General features: G+C 42.0%; 1 protein-coding gene across 1 annotated transcript in view; it reads left to right on the forward strand.

Annotated features, from left to right (window-relative positions):
* The first annotated feature begins 579 nt into the window (after positions 1 to 579).
* Positions 580 to 17,902, forward strand: part of SPTBN1 (spectrin beta, non-erythrocytic 1) — a 197,967-nt gene continuing 180,644 nt past the window's right edge. The window contains exon 1 of the mRNA XM_041754507.1: positions 580 to 818. The gene's annotated coding sequence lies outside the window, so the exon portion shown is untranslated. The remainder of the gene's footprint in view (positions 819 to 17,902) is intronic.

The following is a 17,902-nucleotide window of genomic DNA, read 5'->3' on the forward strand; positions in this document are numbered from 1 at the left end:
GGCTGGGCGGGACCCGGCCGCATCGCCACCTAAAGCCTAAAACCGCCCCCTGCACCCCAACACTCCGCCGCCCTCCGAACGCAGACATCGCGGGCGAAAAGAGGCTGCACAAATCACGTAGAAAATTAGGCTGCCCCTTTGCAAGGCGATAATCAAATTAGCCTCAAATTAAACGTGAAATTGGCCCTCGCCGGCCGCGGGGACAAAGCCCCCATTGTCCCCGGGCCCGGGTAGCGGCGGCGGCGGTGCCCACCCAGCCTAGGCCAGCAGCCCCGCTGGGTCCCCCGCGGAGGGCGAGGTCGGCGGCGGGCGGCGGGCGGCGGGCGGCGGGCGGGGCACGCCCGGGCTCGGCCAGCGCGCGCAGCAGGCGCCGGGGGCGGGGGGGCGCTGCGGGGCTCCGGGCGGCGCCGAGCGGGGGCGCAGCGGCGAGCCGAGCGGAGCGCGCAGGGCGTGCGGGAGGGAGCGGGGGCGCGCGCCGGGCTGCGCGCTCCCGGCGTCCGCGCCGCCTCTCCCCGCCCCTCGCCCCCTCCCGGCCGGCGCCCTCCCCCTCTCCCCCGCCCCGCGCGCCCGCCCAGCCCCCGGAATCAGTGCAGCTGTCGCCGTGCAGGCTGCGGATTCCTCCAGTCCCTCCCTCGGCCGCCTCTCCGCCCGGAGCGAGCGCGCAGCCCCGCGCAGCAGCGCCCACCGGTCCCGTCCTGTGAGCCCCGGCCCCAGCCGCGGACAGCCCCGCGGAGTCGCCTCCCGGCCCACCCGCCCGGCCGCCGAGGAGCGGGAGGAGGACGGGACCCCGGCGCCCCCACCCCCCTGACCCGCGGGAGGTAGGTAGGTGGGGGGCGGCTGGAAGATGCCAACTCACTGGGGCTGCCTCCCGGCGGGCTCCCGGGCGGCGGGAGGGCAGGAGGAGGGGCGCGGGCCCGGGCCGGGAGGACGCCGCTGCCCGCCGCTGCCCGGCGCCCCGGGAGCGGCGTGGGGGCAGGGAGGCTGCGGAGCCCGGGCGGGGGGCGGGAGGTGCTTTTTCGTGCGCGGGCGCTGCGGACAGGGGCGGCGGGTCCGCAGTGGGGCGGCCGCAGCTCCCCGGTGCGCACCGCGCCCGCCCAGCCCCATCCCCGGGCGCAGCGGCGCCGATCCCTCCTCTGCCTCCGCCGCCGCCTCCCTCCCGCCGGGCGCAGCGGCCCCTGCGCGGGGGTGGGTGCCGAGGGGCAGCGGGGGGCGCGTATTCTCGGGCGCCCTCCCTGCGGCCGGGGCGGCGGGGGCGCAGCGGCCCGGGGGATGCGGCCAGGCGTGGTCCCCGCTGCGCCGCGCTGCAGCTGAGCCGGAGGCGGCGGCCCCCCCGCGCCCGCCCCCCGCCCCCCGCCCCTCCGCCGTCCCCACTCTCCCAGGGCTGGGCGTGAGCCGCCTCGGGGCGCCGAGCCGCGGCGGCGCCCGCCCTCCAGCTCCAGCCACCGGCCCCTCAACAGGTTTGTACCAGCGCGGGGACCCTCCGGGCCGGCCCTGGGGGGCGGGGGCGGGGGCGGGAGGGCGGGAGCCCCTCTGGCCCTCGTCCCTCACACCGCGCCCGCGGCCCTCTTTTTTTATTTTTGTTTTTTGATTTTCTGGGTGGGGGGAGCCTTCCCTTTGTTTTTGCGAGAGGAGAGATGCCAAGTGCCCGCCGTCCGATGGGGAGGGGAGCGCTGGCGAGGTCAGTATCGGAACCTGGTCCGTGGTGGTTCCCATCCGGAGCCGGGCCCCAGAGCGGGGGCGAGGCGGGGGGGTTCAGCAGAGGAGCCGAGTGGGCGCGGTGGGGGTTAGTCGGGCGGGGATGTGCTTTTTTGGCAAGATGGGTGGCTCCCGGTGCCCTCGCCGTGATGCAGCACAATGCAGCCGCAGCGCAGCCTCCCCCGGTTCTCGCTGCCGGGGCTGGGCCCCCGCCCGGCCCCACCCAGGCCCGGGGCCGCCGGGGCCGAGGCCGTCGCTGCCGCAAGCCCGTCCTGCTGCTTCAGCGGGATGTGGCGGCCGGAGCACCGGGTCCCCAGGCGCGGGCGTGGGGGCGGGGAGGGCCTGCCGTTCGGGGTGACCCCGCCCGCCCGGGGGGGCTGTGCTGGGACGGAGGGGCGCCCTGCAGCGCCAATGCAGGCTGCGGACGGGCTGCGAGCTCCCCGAGGTACCTGCGCGCAGGGAGGGGCTGCGGTGCTCGGGCCCGGGGTGCGCAGGCCGCGGTGCAGTCGGCGTGGCGAGGCGCAGGGCGGTTCTGTGCGTTACCCACGGCCTGTGCCACAGCCCAGCCACCCCCCGGTTTCTTCATTTGTGAAAAAAGTTGATTAATTGAAGCTTCGGTAGCGATGACGTTACAGGACCTCTGTCTTCGGTTAGTTCCTATTAAGAATATGAAATGTTCCTACAGGAAACCATTTTATTTTTTGAGATGGAATGATTGATGTGTTTTGGTTCTTACGTATCTGAGACATTTTAAAAAATGTTAAGGTTCAGTCCGTTGTTCTAAAAGGAGCGGATTTTTTGACGGATGGTGAATTGTTTCTTTAACCTGTGTTTGCTTTGCGTTCATCATTTGCTTTTTTTTTTTTTTTTCACATGCACATCAAGCACAGTTAACAGATTTGGATTCTTTTTTTTAAGATTATTAGGTGAGTGGTGTGATTGTTGCTAAATTGGTATTCAGATTGATGTGGCTAGCCAGGTTAAGTATCCTGTCATGACTAATGGGATTATCATGGCAACTGACTGCGTTTGTGTTTGTATGTTTTTTTTTGTGTACATATTTTTTTTTTTTTGCAGATGTGGCCCAGGAGGGGGATTGGAGAGAGGCAGACCACCAAGGCCTCTGTGGCTGGTATCTGGCCAGAAGGAGATGATTCCCAGTGTCCTTATCTGTTTAGGTTGGGAACACGGGATTTGTCTTCTAAATGTCACTGCTACAATTCATTTATTCAATGCAGGATGGCAAATGGGATACATCTAAATGTCCCCCCTTCTAAAATGTATCTGTGAAAAAGGGAATTTCAGTACGCTAATTGGAAGGGAAGGTCAATGTTTCAACGCAAGGGCATATCTACTTTTGTTTTTAAAAAATCTCTAATGTATTCAGCTTAGTGGCATTTGATTTTATGCGTCTCTGCAGAGTAGAACTGAACGTAAATTGCGTGGTTTACGTGCATTATTTTGAGTTTCTCTAATAGAGGGCTGTTAAAATGTAAGATTTTTTCGAATTTGGGTTTCATCATTGCTTTGGTTGTATAAGATTGTGATGTGTGAAGATGCTTGGGAGTATTGTTTCCATGGATTACCCAGACATTTTGGATTTATTATGTTGTAAAAAATATCCTGTGTTGATGGCGCAGGGGTTTAGCTGTTCTGACTTACACACCAGGTGCAGAATTCTGTTAGGTTACAGTCTTTGTAACTGTGTCATCCCTGGACTAACCAAACCCTTCATCTGAGAGTAAGTGTTGGGACGGTGAGGGAGCTGCTGTCACTTGGCTCCTGCTGTGCAGGCTTTCTGTGCAGAGCATCTCTCCGGGTGAGACTAGTAACAACAGTCTGTGATGTTGTAGGAGCGAGTAAGAAGACCTCACTCTACTTGTGACACATCCTTAGCAGAGCCTTGGCATTGGCGTTTCTTTGGAAGAGTTTGAGTGGTTATTGAGTGCGGTATGAAAGCATGACTCTACATGTAGAAGTACTATTTTGAGATGGAAGGATTTTACTACTACTAAACAAACAGACATGATGAGTGGAAATTATTTGATGTGGTTTCAGTTAAAATAATAAACTTCTTTTTAAGAGCCTATTAGAATTCGAGAGCTATTCGCACATACATACGTATGTATACAGTGCTGTGATGCTCCTTTAATTATGTTGGGCCATGACAAACATCTGCGTTATAATCAGTCTTTAATTACTGTCCTGTGGATTTCCTTATGGCAGTCCTGGCTTCTTCAATACCACTGGGAAACCGTTCTTCCATAAGGAAAGGGCTAATACTCCTTCTGGAAAGGCTACTTCTGTAGGGTTGTCGAAGTGAGTAAAACTTCTCTTGTGGATTTCTCTTTCAAGTTTTCAGGCTTTGCTCTCTCAGAGTACCTTTCCTTTTTCTTCCTTTTATTTTAATGTTTTATGAGAGAGAGAGGGAGGGTGAGAGAGAGAAAGAACACTGTGGGGAGCTGCAGAGGGAGAGGTGAGAAGCAGGGAGCCTGATGGGGGTACTGGATCCCAGGACCCTGGGATCATGACCTGAGCCAAAGGCAGCCGCTTAGCCTATTGAGCCACTCAGGCGCCCGTCTCAGAACACCTTTTCTTTGCAAAAGATCTAGTTTAGTATTCTTGATTTTTCTGGTAACAGTTATCCTGTACCCAGCTTTATATAGTGTAGGAATGGTATCATCCATTTCTTTATCTTGGTGGAGAAAATGAAACTCCCAATTAGAGACACCCATACTTCTGTTTTTAGACATCATTGGAGCAGGTGTTTCGTAATGTCTCCTGCTATGGTAGTAAGGTTTGTGGAACAGCCACATCAGGAGCTTGTTAGAAGTGCAGATTCTTCGAGGTCTCATCCCAGACCTATCCAATCAGAATTTGCATTTTATCAAGACCCCTAAGTGACTTGTGTGTGCTTGTTAAATGGAGAAACTGCTCTACTCCTTCAGCCGAGGTACCTCCATATCAAAAGATTCCTTCTAGTATCTTTCTTTTGTCTTTACTTTTGCTGAAGTATCAGCACATTTTCCCCCTTCTGTCACTAAGTGGTGTTGAAGAAAAGGATGCGTGATTGTAAATAATTTATTTTTATTTATTTATTTTTTTGTAAATCATTTAATACAGAAATACTTCACAAAGTTTTTTTTTAATTTTTAGGTGGAAGAGCCCTATTTTTTTAATAGTTTATTTAGATTACTAAGGTTTTTCAGTTCTTTTCTAGAATACCTCTACAGTTGAAAAACAGTCTCCTCTCCCTGTCTAGAAAAAAAGGCATTGGCTTTGAGACAGCAGAAACTGGAGTCCAGGAAGCTACACCCCTGAGGATAAGGTCCCCTCAGCCCCCTTTGTTGTCCTCTAACATCTTCTCTGTCATCAGGAACTTCTCCTGGTATATTCAGTGGCTTGCCCTTCTGAATGTCTTTTTAAAGTGATTTGTACATGCAAAATAATACTCCTGAAAGGTACATTACAGAATCATAAACCAGCGGACACTCAGGCAACCACCACCTAGAGGAGAACCTTATTATCATATATTCATAGTACCCTGTGTGACCCTCTGTCACCCCATCTGAAGCAACCACTGTCCTGAGTTTTATGCTTACCATTCCCTTGCTCTTCTATATGGGTTGTCCTTTTAAAAAAAAAATTCTTACTTTGTATGGTTTTGAACTTTATGTTAAAGAAATTACACTTTACATATTTTTCTGTGATTTGCACTTTTAGATTAACATTATATTCCTGAGATTCATTCCTTTTGTGGCTGTGGTTCATTCAGTTTTGCTGCTGTATAGTATTCTACTACAGCTTATTGATTCTTTCTCCTGTAGGTAGAGACTTAGACTGGTTCAGTTTTTTTGCTCTTATAAAAAGGCTGCTGTGAATATGTCTTCTACTTGTCTCTTAATACATGTGTGGAGATAGATGCAAACACACACCTTATTTGTCTCTTTCTCTGAAGAATGAAATTTGTTGGATGATTGGGTGTATATATCATCAACCTTACTAGATATGCTGTACTATTTTTCTCAAGTGATTGTACTATTTGTGTTCCTACTAGTAGTGTACATGTTACGATCATTCCATAATTTTGTCAGACTACTTCATTTACCAGACTTTAAAATGTCCTGTTGATATTTTTGAAATGTTAACTCATTGTGCTTTTTATTTGTCATTTCCCTGATTATTGAGGTTAGGTATATATATTATTGGCCGTTTGGGTTCCTCCTTTTGTGAAGTGCCTATTAAGCTTTTTGCCTATTTATCTTTTAGATTTGTTTCTTACTGATTTTGTAGGAATTCCTTATGGAGATTGCCTGCTACTCCTTGTGGATTATATGCGTTTAAAAATTATCTCCCAGTGTGTGTTTTTGTTTTTAAAAACTCATTGTGGTTTCTTTTGATGAATAGTCATTCATAATTCCAGTAGAGTCGTAATCGGTTCTGGTCCTTTAAGGTTTGTGAGCACAATTTTGTTATTGCAGGGGAATTTTTTTCAATTGGGAAATAGCATTAGGTTTGGAGTCAAACAGATCTGGGCTCAGATCTTAATGCTTTTGTATACTAGCCTGTGGCCACAGCTAGGTTCTGGCCTTAGGCTAGTTCATTACTCTTGAAACCACAGTTTCCTTATCAGTAAAATGGAAATGATACTACTTCCTTATACAGTGTTAGGTACATAGTAGGTGTTCGGTTGATAATAGGTCCACTAGTTTCTCTTCAAACTGCCTGAGCCACTGACCTCTTTTAAATGCTTTCAAAAACTACCTTGATATTTTTATGTCAAAAGAGCTAATAAACAGCTTATTCAGTAATATATCTTTTTAAGAGGCTGTGTTACAGTAGAATTTGTATATTGATCAGCACAGGCTGTAAAGACCACTTACGGGAAACCCTTTGTCAGCTGAGGTTCCTGTTCTAGAAAGTAGTGTAATTATAGTTCTTTTTACCCAGAAGCATGTATACTACTGTTCTCTCTTTGCTGTTACTCTAAGATTACTCTGCAGTATTGTTTTTGATGCAGTAAACAATTATTGGATATCTTCTTTTTGCCAGGGCTTGAAATTGGGTTAAAGTGATGGTGGTGTGGGCTGGTTTAATGGCAAGATTTAGTTCCTGAACATAATGACCATATGCTTTACTGTACAGAATATATTCTCTGTATGTCCCCAGGAGATAAAAGACTTCTTGTTGATTTGGTGTGTGGCTTTGGCAAGCCATTTACCTTTCTGGTCTGGCTCTAAATTTATAAAATGAAAAACTTAGATGAAATTATAGTGGGGGGTTAAAACCTGGCATGTGGGCACCATTCCCTCCCTCCCTGGCAGACCTAGAAAATCAGCCACGACACTCTTTTTCCATAGAGCTGAGATAGAGGCTTAGTAACATTCTCAATATAGTATTCTGGGCAGTAACTACCATTAGATTGGATCTCATGCCTAATTTTTAAGATCCTGTATATTCCTAAAATTCTGTGATTGTAAGATATTAGAGTGACACAGCACTCTGGCAGAGTTCAAAATAGAGTGGAACAGGAAGAAACCAAGAGCAGGGAGACAGGAAATAGGTGGTTATAAGGGTCCAGAGGTTAAGGGAGCAGGTTATGGTGGTAGCCAAGGGAATGAGAGGGAAGGGAGACAGGGGAGAAAGGCTGTGAAGGCCCAATCCTGTGCCAACTGCTTGTACAGTGAATAGATGGGAGGTGACCTAAGTGGATGAGGACACCATGTATAGGCTGAGTGACCTTGGGTAAACTACCTTGATCTCTCTGTGTCCCTCAGTTCTCTATCTGCATGGTGGTGCCTATCACAAAGGATTATTAAAGCTAAGTGAGATAATCTATGGTCTATCACAATACATTTTAATTATCATGAGACATGGACATTTTGCTTAGTTTATTTCGATTTTATGTTTTCTTTCAAATAAATATTTTGATTTATTCAGAAAAGATACATTCCAGTAAACATTTTCTTTCAAATAAATATTTTGATTTATTCAGAAAAGATACATTCCAGTAAACAATACCATCATTCAGATAAATAATGCTAAGTTCACTCTACATTAAACTTGTCCTTATGTGTCATGTCTAAATTATAGGAAAGGCGAACCTAACTAATACTTATTTTTAACAAACAAGGAAACACTAAAACCCTACTATTTGGGGAAAGGATATGAACAGATAGTTTGTAAAAGAAGAAATCAAGGAAGCTGATAACTAGAACTATATTAAATTGTTCAAACTCACCAGTAATGTGAAACCCAAAACAATTAGATTAATTTTCCCACAATAATTGGTGGGTAAATAATGCTCTCTGGGATGCTATGAAATAGGAGCTCTACATTACCTATTGGGAGAATATTTGGATTAATACAAACAGTAGAAAACACTGGGCGTGTGCTCTCTCTCTCCACACACACACACACACACACACACACACACACAGAAACTGTAAATGTTTATACTTTTTTTAATGTTTATACTTTTTACAGTGAAATTGCACTTGTAGTTCTGTTGATCTAGAAGAAGGAAATAAAAATAAGGACAGAGGTGTTTTTGTTTTTGTTTTAGACTTTATTTACTTGACAGTGTGAGCACAAGCAGGGGGAGTAGCAGGCTGAGGGAGCCTGAATGCAGAGCTCCATCCCGGGATCCTGGGATCATGAGCTGAGCAAAAGCAGAAGCTTAACCCACTGAGGGACCTAGGCGCCCAAGGGCAGAGGTTTTTAAACAAGGATTTTCTTACCAGTATTTATAGTGAAAAAGCAAATGAGACATGGTCAAATTATGGCACAGGGTTCGAATGGAATTCGGTATAGTGCTTAAAATAATAGCTTGGTAGAATACTGCTGAGTTGGGAAAATGCTAACAATATAATAATCAGTGGAAATACCTTTATACAAAGCTATGTAATAGGGTATAGGTCCAGTTTTGTTATATTAAATAAGACTGGAAGGAAATACATTAAAATGTTAATGCTTTTGCATGGTGGCTTGATGGGTGATTTCCTCTCTTACAAGAAAGGAAATCCTATGACTTAATGTTTCTTTCTCATTCTGAGTTTTGAAATCTTTTACAAATAGAGTACAGTAAACATAATAGACTACCATGTGGACGGTTTTTTAATAATCAAAAAATCAAGCAGCACTTAATTGTAAGGAAAAAGGGAAAGAAAAAAACCTGGCCCCTTATATATCATTATTAAGGAATAGTTTAAACTTCCAAAGGATTGTGTTATCTGTCCTTCTGTACACGTTTCTAAGAGCAGAGGAAAAATTAGTAGGTTAGCATCTTTAGGGTATAAATCTGAGAGAAAAGTAGAGCATTCAGATGTGATGGAAGGCTGATTTGACTACACTAACCTGAGTAGAGCTGAAAAGGTGAGGAAGACCAGGCAGGATTCTTTAGTCTTTCCAAACCGCACGCTTAGACAAAGAGGGCAATGGGATTCTGTGACACTCTTGTTCTCACTTGTGGGAGCCCAAGCACCACTGCTGAAGCTAATTTTGTAACCCTAGGACCATCATGTTTCATTGGAATTGCTCAGAAAAGTAGACGAAATTCTAAATGAAAGTTTTAAAATAAAAATAACTCCAGATTTATATTACTGCCAATTAATGGTTTCTTACCATTTGGGAATATTGTAGGCTAAGAGTGAGAGGAATGAATTTTAATAATATCCTTCCTTCTATATACGAAAGGAAATTCTTATGTATGCGTATATATGATATTGCTTCTCTCTCTTGATCACATAGGTGAGAAAGAGAGATAGGTGTATGTATTATTGAGTAATCTCCACCATGAAAGGAGGCAGAGGGCCATTTTAAGACTTCTAAACTGGGGAATTTTGTGGAGATAACATTTTAAAAGTGGATCTCAGGAATGAATCACACTGCCCTTCATCTTTGGGGGAAATGTTTGGGAGGAAATAGTTCTTCTGTTTTATTGCCCAAATTCTAACTGTAATGGCACTTTGTAAAAGGTAGCTTGTAGAAATGAACTAATTTACTTCCACAAATTTTGTGTTTTTTCTACCATCAATTATAGGTGGTTGATTGAGAAGAGTTTTAGGCTAAAATAAGATATTAGAATTTCAAGATTACTTTATTTTTTTTTAATTTTTATTTATTTATGATAGAGAGAGAGAGAGAGAGAGAGGCAGAGACACAGGCAGAGGGAGAAGCAGGCTCCATGCACCGGGAGCCCGATGTGGGATTCGATCCCGGGTCTCCAGGATCGCGCCCTGGGCCAAAGGCAGGCGCCAAACCGCTGCGCCACCCAGGGATCCCTCAAGATTACTTTAAAATTGACTTTTGTTTATAGGTGTCATAATTCCATTCTTTATAAACTCTAAGCTATGAGATTAAACACCTGAATGACTTTTAGGACCATTTTACATTTCTGATGTAGAATCTTCCTTCTGTTTCTGATCTTTAACTTGGAGCCATTGGTTGGGCAGTAAAGTCTGTATTAGAACATCATTACAGATTTTTACCAACAGATGAACTAGGATGAAATGCAGAATGATGTATAAATAAGCGGAATTTATTCTTTGGCAGCATATATGTATAATTAAATATGCCTATGTTTAGAAAGTGGTTCTCTCTTGGTGATGGGATTATGGAAGAGTTCTAATTTCATCTCTCCACATTTCCCAAATTTTTGGAAGTACTTGACAATATACTCTTGCTTTTTATCAAAAAATAACCTAACACCTCAATAAGCCTCATTTTAGATGGATAAAAGCTAGCAAGTAAAAAGATTATAAGCTAAATATACCCTTTGCTATTCATTTTTTTTTCCTGCCAGAACTTAAAGAAAACCAGTCTTAATACTAAAAGTGTAAAGAGTGCTGAAATTCTGAAAAAAATTTTCCATTCCTTATTTAAATGCGCAGTTTGTTAGACTCTCGGTATTTTATTACTTCCACAGAGTGTGGGAAAAGATGGTAGGAACTGGGCCACAAGGGAGCCGGGTAAAAACATCCTCCAGGAGATCAGCCTCTATGGCTATTGCCTCTGGCTCTGAGTGACAGTTTCTTGTTGTTTCCTTACCCTCTTGGGTAGCAGTTTAGGGATAATTGTTGTCCTAGTATGTTTGCTTCAAGGCCAAATCTGAACATTCAAGAGCTGTACATTTTTCTGGAATGTTCTTTTATCAGCTCTACTGTTTTTGGGGTGGGATGATACATATTCTTACCATGGTTTACTCCCCCTCCCTCTCTTACTTAAAGGGGAAGGAAAACCTAGATTCTTCCCTAAAACAATGCTTATTTATTTTGATCTGTGATGTTTAAACATTTTCCATTGTATTTTTAAATCTGTAACATGGGAGTGCTTTTATAGTGAGTACAATAGTCTTAAAAGTTAAAATACTCATTTTTTAACCTTAGAATCCTTGAATATTTGACAGGGTCTGCTACCCTATACAGTATGCATAGTTTTTTCTGAATGGCTTATGAAGAATATATATTTTCATAGTTATAAATTAGCATAAAATCATCTAACATAAAAGCTTTAAAATATTTAATTACCAAAATAATAAATGTTTATTGTAGATCATATGCAAAATAAAAGTGAATACAAAGAAGAAAATTGAAATTCCAGTGACTCCCAGCAGCAGGCAGTTAACATTTTGGTTTTTAGCCTATTAAACTTTTTCCCTGTGCTGCACGTACTCCTCTCACGAATAAGGGCCACGTTCTCAATCTTAGGCTAAAGATGTCAAATTTTGGCAGTCTAAATAATCACTTGATGATCTTTATTATTCTTCCTGTCAATACACATAGCATGACAAAACATAAAATCTTACTACTGGTCTTATTTATAGCTATGGCATGGGCACTGTTGCCCTGAGCTGTTTTTAGTGGTAGGGATGTTAAAGGAAAATGATAAAGAAACAGAAAATCCAAATTTTATTATAGATACGTTTCTTCTTTGAAAAAAATTTTTCTTTATAGTGGAAAAATACCAGAAGTTAAGTTCTCATTAGTTAATGTGTGCTTTCTGTTTTGTTTTGGAAGGAATTCTCATCAGAGTTGCATTAATTCCCTTGAGGGACATCTCCAAAGGCGTTCGGACAACATCTGATTTTACTTTTATCTTCAGATTTCAGAGAATCTTTAAAACAGCTACCTCAAGAGTGTTACACATGGAATGGACATGGTTATTAGAATATTGGTTTTCAGGGTAATTGTATGTACTGAGCCAGTTTTGGTTGTAACTATTGAAAGCATACACTAGAGCTCAAGTTTCTTAGGGTCCTGTATTGGTTGAATTCTTTAAAATTCTATCTTTGGATCTAGGATCTGTTTCAAGGAGAAAAGGCAAGGTACTTACTTGATTATGCAAGCCAGTTTAAGCCCTGGGACATTGTATGGATGGAGGTGACTTGCTAGCACTTCTTTGTTGCCTTAGTTCTATTTGTCCTCTCCTGAAGAAGGTGCTAACAGGGTTTTTTCATGGGTTTAGGGAAAGGAGTGGGAAGGGAGGTTAAATCCCCTTTCACTAGGAAAGAAAGCCCTTTCTGGCAGTTTCTATGCGGTACTTTGTGGTTATTAGTCTTGGTTGGAGTAGTAGACCTGCATGAAAAGTGGCAAATGTCCTTTCTTCCAGGTTTAAACACCAAAGGCCAGTGGTAGCTCCTTTTACAGTTTAGACTGAAACTTGGCTGGGCCTGGTGATAGATAGAGCAGGATGGGGGGTTGGGGCTCAGCTGTACTACATGGACTTCCTCTCTCCAAATAAGGGATTCTTCAGAAACTCCTAACCTGATGGGAATCATTCTTTTTGAGGACGGTCACAAATTACCAAGGGAAATGCTTGATGGTTTAATGTGCCTGGGCTGTCTGAAGCCTGGGGTAGGGATCTCAGTGAACTTCCAGGCAGCTGCACACATTGGGTCTAGCACTTGGGGAGGCAGAGTTGAGGCGTTGCTCACAGTGGTCCCTGCACCCCAGGGTAGGGGGGTGCAGAGGGACTGGAAGGTGGCCTTATCTGGACTTCTGAATGGATGAATACACCTGTCACTTTTTTAGGAAGCAAGTGGTGGTCAGAAGTATCAGTTGGGTAACTTCTCCGAGAGGGGCCTGGTCCTTCTCACAGCGGGGTTGACAACTCTTTGCTGCCAGCTGTCCTTAAATACCCAACTTATCTCCTGGGGTGGAGTCAAGGATGACCATGATCCTGGAGCAAAGACATTCATGTGCCTTTTGAGCAGAAAAGAAGCTAGCCCACGCTTTGTGTTTTATTCTTTGTTTTAAAGGTAGGTTTTGTTTTTGTTTTTTTGTCTGATTGCTTGTTTTTAAATCAGTATCCACTATTAAAGGAATTTCTGAGTTTCCCTGATAATTGGTATGATTTCTCATTTTGAAATGTTTACTTTGCTTTCGAAGTGTGTGTTCCCGACTTCAAGAACACCGGTTTTCATCCTAGCTCTTAAAATCTCATTCGTAAAGGTTGAAAGTTTAATTAGAGAACAGGTTAATTTATCATCTTATTCTTGAGGAAGACTATTCTTATCTGTCAGTTGAGTATTTTATACACACACACACACACACACATATGTACATGTTTTCAGCTCTGAAGAATTACTTGGTTAGCGTATGTCTACATGAATATTGTATTTCTAAATTACAGTATGTATTTTTGTTGGCCTCTACTCTTATTAAAGGAAACTTTTGTTCATGTAAATAAATCTTTAGTGGATTATATTTGAGAACTGATTCTCAGTCTTCTCAACTTTTAAAGTAAGTAGATATTTAACGTAAAGAGTATATTGATAGCTGGCCTATCACTGGAATGTTATGCAGCTGTGCAGAGCATGAGGCTCAGATGTGCTAATTAAATATATTTTTTTTAGCAAGAATGGAATGTAGCAGCATGTGGTTAACCATTCCAGTTTGTTTTTGAAGAGGACTTTTTTTTTTTTTGGCCAAATATTAACAATTAGAGAGTACTTGGCTTAGAGGATGTATTGCTAGGTTAAATTATTTTTTAAAGGAAGTAATGGGACTCATTAAATACTGAGATGATCCTTTAAAAAATACACTGATTAATCTGCTTTAAAATGTAAGCAGTTAGAATAAGACTAGGGTTTAGTATCTGTAGCTAAGGCATTTCTTTTTTAAGATTTGATCTTGCTTTTTTACCCCTCCATATCAGTTCTCTTTCCTTAATTGGTTAGTACTCAACCTTTTTTGGAGGAGTGGAATACAGATTTCTCCCAAGTTTGAGCAGTATTCTGATACTTGTTTTGGGGGCCAGTGTAAACTGGATCATTTGGACTAAACTGTATCCACACAGATGGTGGTCTTACTTTTTTTTTAGTCAGACATTGTGCAAAGTGATCTGATGGGAATAAATGGCAGGTTGGTTGTGTAATGTGGCAGCATCTTACTTAGTGTGTCTTTAGAGATAAGTGGGATGTGATTCCAGCAAGGCTGTGCATAAGAAGTTGGAATGCGTTGGAGAACTGCCAAGAGATTGGGAGCAAACTGTATGACAAGCACTAATGCAGCCTTGGCCTGTCTTAAAATAGCTACAGTTCAACAAAATATCTTGAAACTTGTCATTTCACTTGAGCAAAATCACTCCTAAATGTATTACCAAGAAATAGAAATGGTTGCTATCCACCTTAGTTTAGTTTGGTTTCTTTTTATTTACTTTTTGTTCCAACAAAAATAAAAAGGTAAAAAAGATGAAAAAAGTTAAAAAATCTTGTGCCTGTATGCAGGAAAATACTTCTGTGTAACATATTATCTTGTGTAGTTTTATCTAGACTAATTAGTGATGTATTATCCCAAATGTCACCTTGAGGTTCCCCTGCCCAACTCACCCCACTTGCTAAATGTAGTTTGAATAGAAATTTGAGCCCTGAAGGCTAAAAAAAAAAAAAAAAGCCTTGTATTTCATATGTCTGATAGTCATGGGGATATGAATGATTGATGTTTGAACATTAGAACCTTGTAGAAGCATAGTAAAGGGCATTGGTTACTCTCCTGTGGAATCTTTTGTTTTTTTTTTTTTTCTTTGCTTATTCCTTTTTTGACTCTGTATTAAGATTTTGCAGTTTATCTGCAGTACTTGATTCTTGTTTGTAATTGATTTACTTTCTAATTTTGTTCTCTCCATTTTAAAAATATAGGCTTGTTTTTTGAAATCAAGATGATACAAAGGAGTAGGGGTGTGCAGTCTTTAGGAGGGGGTCCTATACAGGTTTGAGCCTAATGGTAACTCGATCAATCAGCACCTGCAGAGGGTGAGGGATGTCTAGGTGTAGAGGCTGCCTGAGAAGATAATCCAATCACCTCATCTATTAGCTTGGGTACTGTGAAGATGAAGCTTTTTAAAAAGCATTATATTTAGATGACTGAGTGGAAATAAAATTAGAACAGAATGGACCTGGATGTTAAATGTATTATGAAAACAGTGAGTGAACTTTCTCTAGAAGGGCTTAAATATAAATTTTTATAAAGAATTTCTTGAAAGACGTTATTACCAGATATCTTAATTATCTTCTAACTTAAAATCCATTTGAAATTTGGACATAGACTAATTGCAGTAATTTTATAAGCCTTTTTTGCGTACCCTGCAAAATGGCTTTGTTTCTGTCGTTAAATTTATAAGTCCTGAATTTTGCTTTGTCACTTTCAGTATCTTACACAGATTTTAGAGGACCTGTTCGTATATGGAAACATTATTTCTGGCTCTTATGTAAGTGCCTTTATACAGAGATTTGTAGTTTATACTTATTAGGCTTTTAGTCAGTAGAATTGAGGCTATTTTTCTAGGTAGGCTTTTAGAATATGTAAACAACATTTTGTGTTTTTACAGTGTGGAAAAATATTTTTTGGAAAACATGGAGGGAGATAGATACTTAGCTTCTTTAGAGGTATTGATCTTTTCATTCTTGGATGGCAAATGAATTCTCTATATGGTATTATTGACAGTTTGGAATATTTATTGAGCCCATGAATTCTAAATTTATGTTTTTATTTCTCCCTTCTTTTACATATTCCTTGCTTTTAAACACACTCTTGGATAGCCGGATTGGTAAATTGAGTTCAGAAGATGTGAAAAATCAGCCAGAATCACCAAGTTTTTTTTTTACTTAACACTCCATTATTTGATCTGCTTGTGAAACTCTGCTTTGGATAGTTTTCCCCTCAGATCATCCATTGAATTGGAGTATGTATTCCTTTAATCTTGCGAGAGATTTCAAGAAGGCAAAAAGTAAAATATTTGAATATCCTCTTCGTGGGTTATTGTCGGAATTAAAAAATTACTCATCTTAATTTTATGCCTGCATATTGGATGTCATCTCTCTGTGTTTGTATGCCTTGTATTGGCACATTGGCCATAAGACTGGCAACAAATATTTAGCATTTAAGATATTCCAGACATAAAAATTTATGGAATTTGCTTATAAATGTTAGGAGTTGCACAGAACAAAGCCAGGGTTTTAGTTGGCTCTTTGTGCAGGGTGAAGGCAGATGGAATCATTACAGAAATCTGCTGCAGATGGTAGTGGAGTAGACAGGTGAGGGCCACATGGAAGTTCATACCAGGGGTAGATGGAGTAATGAGTTGGTTTATGAAATGCTAGCCATCTTAGATGTTTCTACAGCTGTTGTTAGCTAGCTGAAAATAAATTCAACTTGTTGGAAGGGTAAGAGTTTTGCTATCTGAATAGGCCTGCATAAGATAGTGCTCAGGTGCCCATAACAATGTCTATTTTAACACTATTATAATAGAATAAAAAGTGGTAATAAGCCAAATGCCTATCATTGGTAAGTTAGAGAAGGGAATATTTTGGAGGCAGTCCAATGTAGTGGTTAAAAGTGCTGACCTAGGGGCTGCCTGGGTCTGAATCCCAAGTACAGCAGGGACTCACTTTGTGACATTGGGTATGTCATTAGTCCTACTCTCAGTTTCTTCATCTCTAAGATGGGGGCACTGATAATGCAGACCTTAGAGAGTTCTTAGGAGGATTAAATAAGTTGGTATAAGTAATGTGACAGTCTAATGCATGGCAGATATATAACTATTAGTTATTATATTGACAAAGATATTATTGAAAACATTCTAATAACATAGGGAGCTTAATATAAAAGAATAAAAGAACACAGGGTTATTTATTTATTAAATTTTTAAGATTTAAATTCAATTAGCCAACATATAGTACATCATCAGTTTCAGATGTAGTGTTCAGTAATTCATCAATTGCTTATAATACCAGTGCTCATCACATCACATGCCTGCCTTAATCCTCATTACCCAGTTACCCCATTCTCCCCTCCAGTAACTCTCAGTTTGTTTCCCAGAGTTAAAGAGTCTCTCATGCTTTTTCTCGCTGATTTCTTCCCATTCAGTTTTCCCTACCTTCCCTTATGATCCTCTTGCACTATTTCTTATATTCCACATGAGTGAAACCATATGATAATTGTCTTTCTCTGACTTATTTCACTCAGCATAATATCCTCCAGTTGCATCCACATCAGTATAAATGGTAGGTATTTGTCCTTCCCCAACGGCTAAGTAATACTCCATTGTGTGTGTATACACACACACACACACCACATCTTTATCCATTCATCTGTAGAAGGATGTCTCCGCTCTTCCCACAGTTTGGCTGTTAAGAACCCAAGATTATTTAAATGGTAATCTCCACTATGTGGAAAAACACACACACAAAAAGGAGGAAATACACCAAATCTTAATTTTTTGTGGAGTATGGTAGTATTGTGACTCTTATTTTCCTTTAAGTGCTTTTCTGTATTTTCCAATGTTCACTAATAATCATGTCTTTTATAATTTGAAAAAATAAGCTTTTTTTTAAAAGTCCATGTCACTCCTTGCGAATAATTAGTATGTTAATTATAAGAACATCCTGTTTATTCTTTGCAAGTTCTGACCTACTATTTGGCCAAAGTTTGCCTCCTAATAATTGTACAATACTTTCACTTTCTTATAAAGTGCCTCAGGGTAAGGAAACTCCAAACTATTTTTTTTAATTTTATGACTTAGATTTTTCTAATTCAGATTAATGGCATATTAAAAAGAGCATAGACGCATGTTGTTGCATGAGTGCCGTTTATTAGTGATGTTTGGTTTTCTCGTATGAAGGGGAGATGATGCCAACAATTATCATCTACCAACTATCACAGTGTCAGGACTAAATGCAGTAATACGTACTCATTTCTGGGACATTACA

This window comes from Vulpes lagopus, chromosome 5 (assembly GCF_018345385.1).
Source record: "Vulpes lagopus strain Blue_001 chromosome 5, ASM1834538v1, whole genome shotgun sequence".
Classification (NCBI taxonomy): Eukaryota; Metazoa; Chordata; class Mammalia; order Carnivora; family Canidae; genus Vulpes; species Vulpes lagopus.